Here is a 9,823-nt window from a genome sequence, read left to right as displayed (position 1 = left end):
TATGTTGGTCGCACGGATTATTCACCGGTATGAATGTTGAAGAGAGGTAAAGAGAATCTTGTTCGGCCCACCATGTGTGAGTGGGAGATGATGGTTTTATTATTGTGATGGGCCTAAGTTGGCCCGTCCGCCCACGTTGGGCCTAAAAGCCCGGCCCAAAATATTAGGGCCCATGGATGAAGGGATATGATGAAGGGACACGTTTCTTTTTTGGAGGGAACATATATAAGGGGAAATAAAGAGGGAGGAACGTACCTTTTGGCATAACGTACGTTCCTCCTCCCTCTCTCCCTCAAAAATGCTCCAAAAAGGAAAAACAGTAGGCAAAAAGGCGACACCCAACTTCCCTTCAAGGCGAATTGGCGTCATTGGATCGAACAGGGCCAAATTCTCTTCCTCATATCGGCGTCGGTGTTTAATCTGTGGCTAACAAGGTACGTTCGATTCTGTGATGTGCCTTAGGATCGGTGATGCATGTGTTTTTCCCGGGCTCGTCTTCCGCACAAGTTTAGGGGTTCGATTTAGTGTCGAATCCAGTTTCAGGGAATCCGACAATCCCAACAGACACCTTAAAGCTCGACTTTTAATGCCACCGAATTATTTGACCATTCGACCCCATTTTGATGGGAGTCCGTGTCGGTCATGAAGTGCGAACGAAAGGAGGCACCAAATGACAAGGAGAACGTGTAACAGGCACATAAAGATACGGCTAATAAGCTGAGGAAGGTCCACCTACATTTGTAGCACTGAAGATGAACCACGAGGTAACACCAAATGTGGGCCAAAATATAACTTGGAATGAGGCTTAATTAAGTATCGGATTTGGCATTTGAAAACGATTGTCTGGCAAAGTATTTCGGCAATGGTCGTCATCAGGGATGACGACATACTTTTGAATATTGTGTTTGGGCCAAGCGTAAAGTTTTGAACCCGAGCATTGATATTTAGTCATATTTCGAAATATGCTTTCCATTATTCCAAAGAGGGAAATCATTTTTCTGAATTTAAATATAGATTATCCATCTTCCATTGATTTTTTTTTTTTTAATGAACTAGACATTGGAAAAAACGGAAAATGTTTTTCTGAAAAATGTTCTCTGCAAAAAATGGAGCGAAATTTTATGTGAACAAAGTCATGTGGAGCATTTGCATGTTGAAATGGAAACAAGGTGGTACCTAGTCATATGGACCACTTAAAGCTCGACCATTAATGCCATCGAAATAATCGACAACTCAATCCCATTTAGGAGGAGAAAGAAACACGAGCGTCCCTGTCTGTCAACAAATGCGAAAGGAAGGAGGCCCAAAATGACAGAATGCGAAACACGCACATATGGACACAGCTTAATAAGTTGAGGAAGGTCCATCCACATTTGGATCACTGAGGATGAACCATGAGATTTCGGCAAATGTCGGCCAAAATATAACTTGAAACGAGGCTAAATTAATTATCAAATTTCGCATTTGAAAAGGATTGTCTAGCTAAGTCTTTTTGTACTGATCGTCATTGTGGATGTCATCATATTTTTTAATATCGGATTTGGATTAACAATGTGCAACTCTTTGCAAACCATTCCCTTAATTTTGAAGATTTTTCTAACGTTTGCATTTTGATAATTATTTGAAGTCATTATCTCGAAAAACAAAACAAAAAAGGTGAAGCCAAGGGAACTTAAGTTCGGCAACATGTAGTTACCTGGAAAGTATATTTACTGTGGCACCCCCTAACGGCCCCCGATCCGTTAAGGTCACCACAGTTCACTTGCCTTTCTCTTGACCTGATAGTCTATTACTCTAATACCATAAAATTTCAGTAAGTCCATGAAGTCTAGGGGTCTATATCTTTTCCATCGGTCCCTGCGCAAATATGGCAAAAGCGTATCCAACATCTCCCTTTCCCATATTCAGAAACAATGCACACCAACTAAATGTTCTTATAAGTAAAGGTCGGACACTTTTATTTACATAAAACTAGATGGACAATGGATTGTCGGTACATCAAAATACCGTAGCTTTCTATACACAATCATATTTCAAAAGATGCAAACATTTCTAATATCCATAAACACATAATCCATCAGTTAGTGCTAACGTCCAAAAATTTCCTTCCTCTGCTATCCCTAGCTCGCGGTCACACCCATCTGTCCGATCCATCTGCTGGTGGCGGGGGCCCACCCGCACTCGTATAAACACCAGCCCTCGCACCTTAGGATGGTGATGCTCCGACCATTCGCATTGTAGATCAACCGAAATTCCATAAAATGTGTCAGGAGGTACGGGCAGCAAAGGCATCTCATCTAGTCTGAAATGTTAGTCCCCAAAAGGGATAAGTACAACCACCCAGCAGTAAAATATCCACTGAACTATATCATGCAGAACCATCACTATCCAATTTCATGCAAGATAGACAAACACATAAATCAAGGAATGAATATGCATCAAACCAGTGGAACTTTTCAAAGTAATAGTGAATGCAGTTTAAAAATCAAGCACATCGTTTCAAACACATGAGCCCCCGTTTATAAGACTAAACTGTTATGACACGTCCCATACCGTGCCACACAATTTTTGTCCTATAAACAGGCATCACTTAGCAGATCTACCAATTTTAATATTCAAAAGGATTTTTCTCCCAGGGACCAGTGTTTGCATCCCTCCGGGCATTCGCACCCAACCTAGCATCACGAAAGCCTCTGGTTTTCAATCACCAGGCATCCAGAGCATGCTACATCACATCTCTTAGGCCTCTCGTACCCCACCTGGCATCACGAGGAATCTTCGGGACGCGCCATGAAAATGGTTATCCCTACCCTCCGGAATTACGTACCGACATACCACCGGGCATCCTGACACTCCCAGGGAAAACCTCTGGGGCACTGCGGACCCCAAGCATCCAAAGGGAATCGACTCATTCAAACCTTTGGGCCTCCTAACTCCCAGGGCATAGCCGACCCGAGGATCCAACGGCATCAATCACATCTCATATTATTTCAATACCAAAAACATTTTCAATGCAATGACATCGAGAGTCCCATGAATCTTTATCGAAATTTCAGTATTGAATGATTTGCTAAATGCCAAAACCATCATACTAGATATGAACCAAGATGCATTCACCTTTGGAAATATATCTGAGTAAATTCGAAATAAGGACAACCAAAAATCAGAATGCACAGTTTTAGTAAAAATTTTGGAGGAACCCGTAAACGAACTCGGAAAGTTCTAATTTTTTGATATGTTATAAATAAGATCTAAAGGAAAGAATTTCATGAAGGACACTAAGCTTAATTAGTCACGTACAAAGAGAATTAAATCACACAACTCAGCCTCAGGTTTATCCCATCAACCAGCCTTCACAATAACAAAAGAAAAGCTTTTCGGCCTCCTCAACTTAACAAATAAACCCAAATGTTGTACATGCAAAGGTATATTACGAATTCGTTGAAGAAAGTATTGCCCGAATCAGCTCCAAAAATTTTATAAAACTTTTAATAACTCACTCAGGTTTTTAGGTTTCACACGCTAGCAGAAAAACATCGCACACCCAAATAAGTTTGTGCCCACTATATTAATCCAGAAAATCTGACAAAAATATATGTTATAATTTAAACAATTCCTCACAATTCCCATGAGAAGTCAAAACCAAATTTATGCTAGAAATTTCCGTAGAAAATCGACAAAGCTACTGACTACACATGAGTTGTTCTGGACCGCATGGATCCAGTAGAATTCCATGCCTATACCTTGGCTAATTTACTTCCAAAGTTTCATTAAAATCTATACTTCTGATTGTAGTTCAAAGGAATATAGAATTTCATAGAGAAAACCAAAGCATTTCCTCAATTCCTAAATTCCCATCTACTTCAATCATCCAAACTTCAGCATTCAGCCTTCAACTCAAACATTTCTCAAGTCTAATTGCATTACATCAGACAATAACAACATTGCATTACATAGGCTAATAGACTTTTACTTGCCTTAAACCCGACGGTGCCGACGGCGAGATATTGGGAAACTCGCGGTCACAAACACAGCTCGACAACCAGAATTACGAGCGGCGTCAGCGTTGGTAGCGCGCGTGCACGGCAGAGGGCGGTCTCCTCTCCTCTTTTCCTCTCGCCGTTCACTCTCTCGCTCACTGCTCTCTCTCTCCCTCTCACTGGTTTCGTACGGTGCTCTCTCTATCTTGCTCTCACTATGAGCATTTTGCCCCTTCAATTTGCTGATTAAACAAATTAATGCATGCAGGTTGATTCCGGTGGCTGCTTGGCCGAGAGACAGCTGGGGAGAGGCGTGTCTTCAGCTTGCCATTCCTTGAGCTTCGCTGGCAGTCCACATGGAAGCGACGTGGCCGTTGCTGGCCTTCTCTCGGTCAACAAAATTGGAGGAAGTCTTGAGGATTGTTGACCTGATTTGTCGACAATTAAAAGGAGGTTTTGGGTTATTTGGGCCAGCAAAATTTGCGGCCATACGGTCCTTAATACATGGCCCAATTTCTCCAAAGATTGATCCTTAAATTTCTATATTGTGGCACCCCTCGACGGCCCCCGAACCGTTAGGGTCACCACAGTTCGATTACCATTCTCTTACTTGACCCGAAGGTCTATCGATCATGGGATTTATATATTTTAGATCAATCCCTGCGCAATTTATATGGCGGAAGCACATCCATCAACTCCCCTTTCATTGATTAAAACAATGCACACCAACTCAACACATTTATAGGTAATAAGCCGAACACTTTTATCCACATAAAACTAGATGGACATCTTTAGTCGATACACCAAAATGACGTAGTCTTCTATACTCGGCTATACTTCAAAAGATGACCAACATCTTTTCCAACAGTCGTATACTTAAAGTCCATCGATCAGTGTTGGCGTCCAAAAGTTCCTTCCTCTGTTGTCCTCCTCCTCGTGGTCATATTCAATCACTTGGTCCATCTACTGGTGGCGGTGGTAGCAGAGGTATCTTGACTTAGTCTGAAATGTTAGTCCCCAAATGGGGTGAGTACAACCACTCAACAGCAAAAGATTCAACAAGCTATATCGAGCATAACAATCAGCCTCTAATTTCATACAAGATAATCAAGGGATAAATGGATATCAATATCATGGAATTCTTCAATATTAAAGCAATTGCAATTCTATAAGAATCATATGCTGCATAATCAGATCACCATCATGAAACCCTTCACTGTGATGACAACATATCCAAGATAAACAAATTTCAATAATAGGGCCAAACTGAAATATCATGTTCCGTTCCATGCCATACACTCAGTCTTATATCCAGACCCCATACATATATAGTCGAATCATTCATTTTATCATTCATGCATCCAAGCATAACTTACCTTGCAGCCATGCATATGTCATCATACCATATGTGCATACACCATCATGCACTCGTCATCAAGCATTCATGCATATACCATCATGCCATAGGTGCATATACAACCATGCACTCATCATCAAGCATTCATGCATATCCATGCCTTATGTGCACATACCACCATGCACTTATCCATATTATATCATACAGCCATGCATATATGTCACCATACCATGCATGATTCAATTTCAACTTTTTATCTTTCAATTGGGTCACCACATTTTTCTTTCCCAGGACCAGTAATTTGAATCCCACATTTTATCGCTCGCACCCAACTTGGCATCGCGAGAACCTCCGGCACACACCTCCGGGCATCTCGTACCCCAACTAGCATCACGAGGTATCCCCCGGCACACACCTCCGAGGCTTCCAGCACCCCCACATTCCAGGCATCCTGAAACTCCCGAGGAAATCCGGCACACACCTCCGGGCATCCGGCACCCACCTCCGGGCATCCCGACACTCACGGGGCATCGTCGGCTCACACCTCCGACGGCATCATTAACCCGAGGATTCAATGGGTAACAAATCGCACTTTAATTCACAAATGCATCATCATTTATCAAACAAGATATCTCATGAACCTTTTATCAATCACAATATCCCACCATCAGCATCATCAAGTCACATAGCAATTCGAAACTACACTTCTTATAGAACAATCTCGTAGAAATTTCGGCGACAGTTTAATTTCTACAATTGTGCAGCTCTGGTAACAATTCCGAATAAATTACTAAACGGGCTCAGAAAATTATGAAATTTTGACACGTTATCAATGAGACCTAGAGGAACAAATCTCAAGAAGAACACCAAGTCAGATTGTCACGCCCCGAACCCCGAGACACGTGAACAACCCGCCATGGTCATGCAAATGCGACATTCCCAGGTAGTGTCGCCGACCCTGATTTTATTTCTTTAATGCGCAAGCGGAACGTATTAAGAAAACCCCTTACAAAAGCATACGGGATAGGAACAGCAGGAACATCAATTCAAAATCAAACAACATACTTTCATACATCATCATCATTACAAGGTTTACGAACATCAACGGGATCCAGAGACTATGCACCAAAAATGGGTCAGGGTTTATGTGCATCAAAAAGGGTCAAGAGCACTCTCTATCGTCTGGTCCACCTCCGTCAGCATGACATCCATCTCCGGGATACCGCCATCTACGGTCCTGTAATATTTTTCCCCAAACCGGGATGAGACTTTGTCTCAGCAAGTTCAACCCCTCCTAACCCTCTATTAGAAAGTAAATACGCCCCGAAGTAGCTTAGCCACAGCACATAGAGGACTTACCTCGGCTTAGCCCTCATCTGCAGGTTAGCACAATTTATATAATTCAACCACGTACAATTATGATGACCAACCAACCATGGCACAATCACATCATCAAAACAATTCAACCACTTGGATCGTCTCAGCGATCAATCGACTCGGCCGACTACATGTCATTCTAGCAAATAAATCATTGCTCTCAACTACGGCCCTACTCGGCAAATTTAAATCAGTGGCATCACGGCCCCACTCGGCGCGACCTTTAACAGGTGGCAATTCACGGCCCCATTGGGCGCGACCTCTAATAGGTGGCATATCACGGCCTCATCGGGCACGACCTCTAATAGGTGGTTTATCACGGCCTCTCTCGGGCACGACCTTTCACAGTGGTTTATCACGGCCTCTCCGGGCACGACCTTTCACGGTGGTTTATCACGGCCTCTCGGGGCACGACCTCTAATAGGTGGTATTTCACGGCCTCATCGGGCACGACCTCTTGTAGGTGGTTTTCACGGCCTCATCGGGCACGACCTTTCCAAGGTGGTTTATCACGGCCTCTCTGGGCACGACCTCTAATAGGTGGTATTTCACAGCCAATCTCCCATCAATTTCTACACTTAGGATTTCATAAAGAATCCCTATAAATCACAATCACACTCAATTCATCACAACCAATCATCAATTTCAAATTCTACTAGCACGGCAACGATCGGCACGAAATTCTGAGCAACTAGGGTCAAAATAAATTTTTCGAGTTTTTTTTTTTTTATAAAATAATATTTTAATGAATTTCGAATAAGATATATTATTAAATAATCCAAAATTTCGAGGCATTTATTTAAATCATAAATAAACTCCTTTAAGTCACATCAATGTTTATTTTAAAAATAAACATACTTAACCATTAAACTAAACATCATTTACCTTAAACAATCACCTTAATATAATCCACAACTAATTAAGCCAATCTATCCACCTAATCTCAATCAACTTAAGCTAAACATACTTAGGGCATCATTATCTCGCTAATCGCGGATTAGTGAGGTAAACTCACCGGAATCGCTTTCCGACGGGTCTCCGGCGAAGAGCACGACGACGCCGACGACAAACCTACACGGATCAAGACCAAATGAGCACTAGAAGGGGACCAAAACGAGCTCGGAAGATGCTAGATCTTGCTGGTTTTCTTTCCAGCAACTAACCGGGCTTGAAAGGCGACGGAACGGCGACGAACGAGCGGAGAACGGCGGAGGAGAACCGGCGACAGCTTGTGCAACAACCGGCGGAGGCTGGAGCGGGCGGACGGCGGCGACGGGCGGGCGACGAACGACGACCAGCAGCTCGTGCGAGGAGACGACGGCGAAGGAGACGCGACGAGCTCGCACCCGGGGCCTCACACGCGGACGAGCGGCGAACGGCGACGGCGTGCGACGGCGGGCGAGACGGCGGCGGCGGAGATGCGACGAAGGGCGGATGGAGCTCGGCGGTTCCGCTGGTTTTTCTCACGCACACTTCTCTCCCTCTCCTCCAAATTCGAATTCCCCTTCCCAAGGTGCTAGAGGTTGAAGATGAAGTGGATGGGACATCCCCACTTTTGGTGAGCCAATTGGCTTGTGACACTTGTCAAGCTCTCCTTAATTTTGGCCTCCACCATGACATCACCGCCGATGTCACTCTCCACTAACTCAAATCTTCACAACATCTTCCAATAGGTCCAATTCATTTTCCGCCGGGTCCAAGCTCTTGCACATTCAATTACTTCAATCTCCATCAATTCTCTTCTAATTGAGTCCAAATTAAGGTCCATGAATTAATCCAATGTTCCTAATAGGGTATGTGACATGACCGGCTTCCAACTTCTAAGTTCAATCCCAATTTTTACGGTTGAATTCAATCCGGTGCGATTTCAGCTCGCCTAATCCATTGAGTAGCTTTTGGGGAAATTTTCGTGCATCAAACCCGAGGGTGATCGGTCCCCAAGTCCGACGCGTAAAATTCCTTAATTACTTCACTCAATAAACTAGTTCCCTCGTGAGTGGCCAACTCTAAGAGACGAACTACATGCACGGATGAATTGCCCGACTCAATTGACTGAAAATAAAATCGAGAAAAATCGGGATGTCACACAGATTCCTTGCGTACCGAGGACAATATCTCGATTTTTCCTAACTATCATTCTGTAAAATTTCCAGATTTGATATTTTCATAGGAAAATTATTTCGATGGTCATTGAGATAGCTAGTACGAGTACCTAGAGGGGGGTGAATAGGTATACACAAAAAATTTCTCGATGTTTGCACGATACTTAAACAATTAGAGACTTTGCAACAGTTGAAAATTCAATCGCAAGACTGAGTAAGGGAAAGAGAGAATTGAACACTCGCTTATAGTGGTTCGGCTTGATTCAAGCCTACGTCCACTCTTTTCGCACCGACACCGATTGGCTGGATTCCACTATGATCAAAGAGTTGTTACGTTGTTGATCTTCCTTGATTTCTAGGTGTAGATGATCTACCACACTTGCTCAAGGCGTCACCAAGTATAAACACTCTCGCATACAATTTCGCTCGGTCCTCAACTAACAATCAAAGGATCTTCGATTCTGGAATTTTTCTATCGATCACACACTTAAAACAACTAGAACGTCTTCCTTTTATACTCCTTCATGCCATCATAGCCGTTGGCACTTACCAAAGGAATTCCTCCAATCTACCCGTTGGACGGAATCAATCAAGAAGATCATCCGAGCTATATAAGGAATCGATGATAGCCCATCAATCCTGTTCGCCCATACAATCGGGATCTCGGTTTCAAGAATAGAATAATCCAAGATTATTTCGTCGACCATCGGATCTTCAATCGTTCTTAGATAAGATATAAAGAATCCGAAATGATTATCCAACCAAAGAATCTATCCCAGAGGATAGGATCAAATCCTCAATCATAAACCTCGACTTTGGATTTCCTTCAACACTGGATTAGAAAGACTCGGTCAAGGAGAATAACTTTGAGTCTTGAGTCTTGAGTCTTGAGTCTTGAGTCTTGAGATAACAGAGTCTTGAGACTATAAAGTCTTGAGACTTTAACTATCGATATCCAGACTTAGACCGATAGAAATGTTTTGTCACTTCAAAATATTCTGAAAGAT

At 42.9% G+C, this 9,823-nt stretch overlaps 1 pseudogene; it reads left to right on the top strand.

Moving 5' to 3' along the window:
• LOC120286444 overlaps positions 1 to 4,407 on the top strand; it is a 12,501-nt pseudogene extending 8,094 nt beyond the window's left edge.
• The last annotated feature ends 5,416 nt before the right edge of the window (positions 4,408 to 9,823 follow it).

Source organism: Eucalyptus grandis, chromosome 5, assembly GCF_016545825.1.
Source record: "Eucalyptus grandis isolate ANBG69807.140 chromosome 5, ASM1654582v1, whole genome shotgun sequence".
In the NCBI taxonomy this organism is placed as follows: Eukaryota; Viridiplantae; Streptophyta; class Magnoliopsida; order Myrtales; family Myrtaceae; genus Eucalyptus; species Eucalyptus grandis.
Note: the sequence above shows the minus strand (reverse complement) of the source record. Positions and strands in the feature narration are given on the sequence as shown.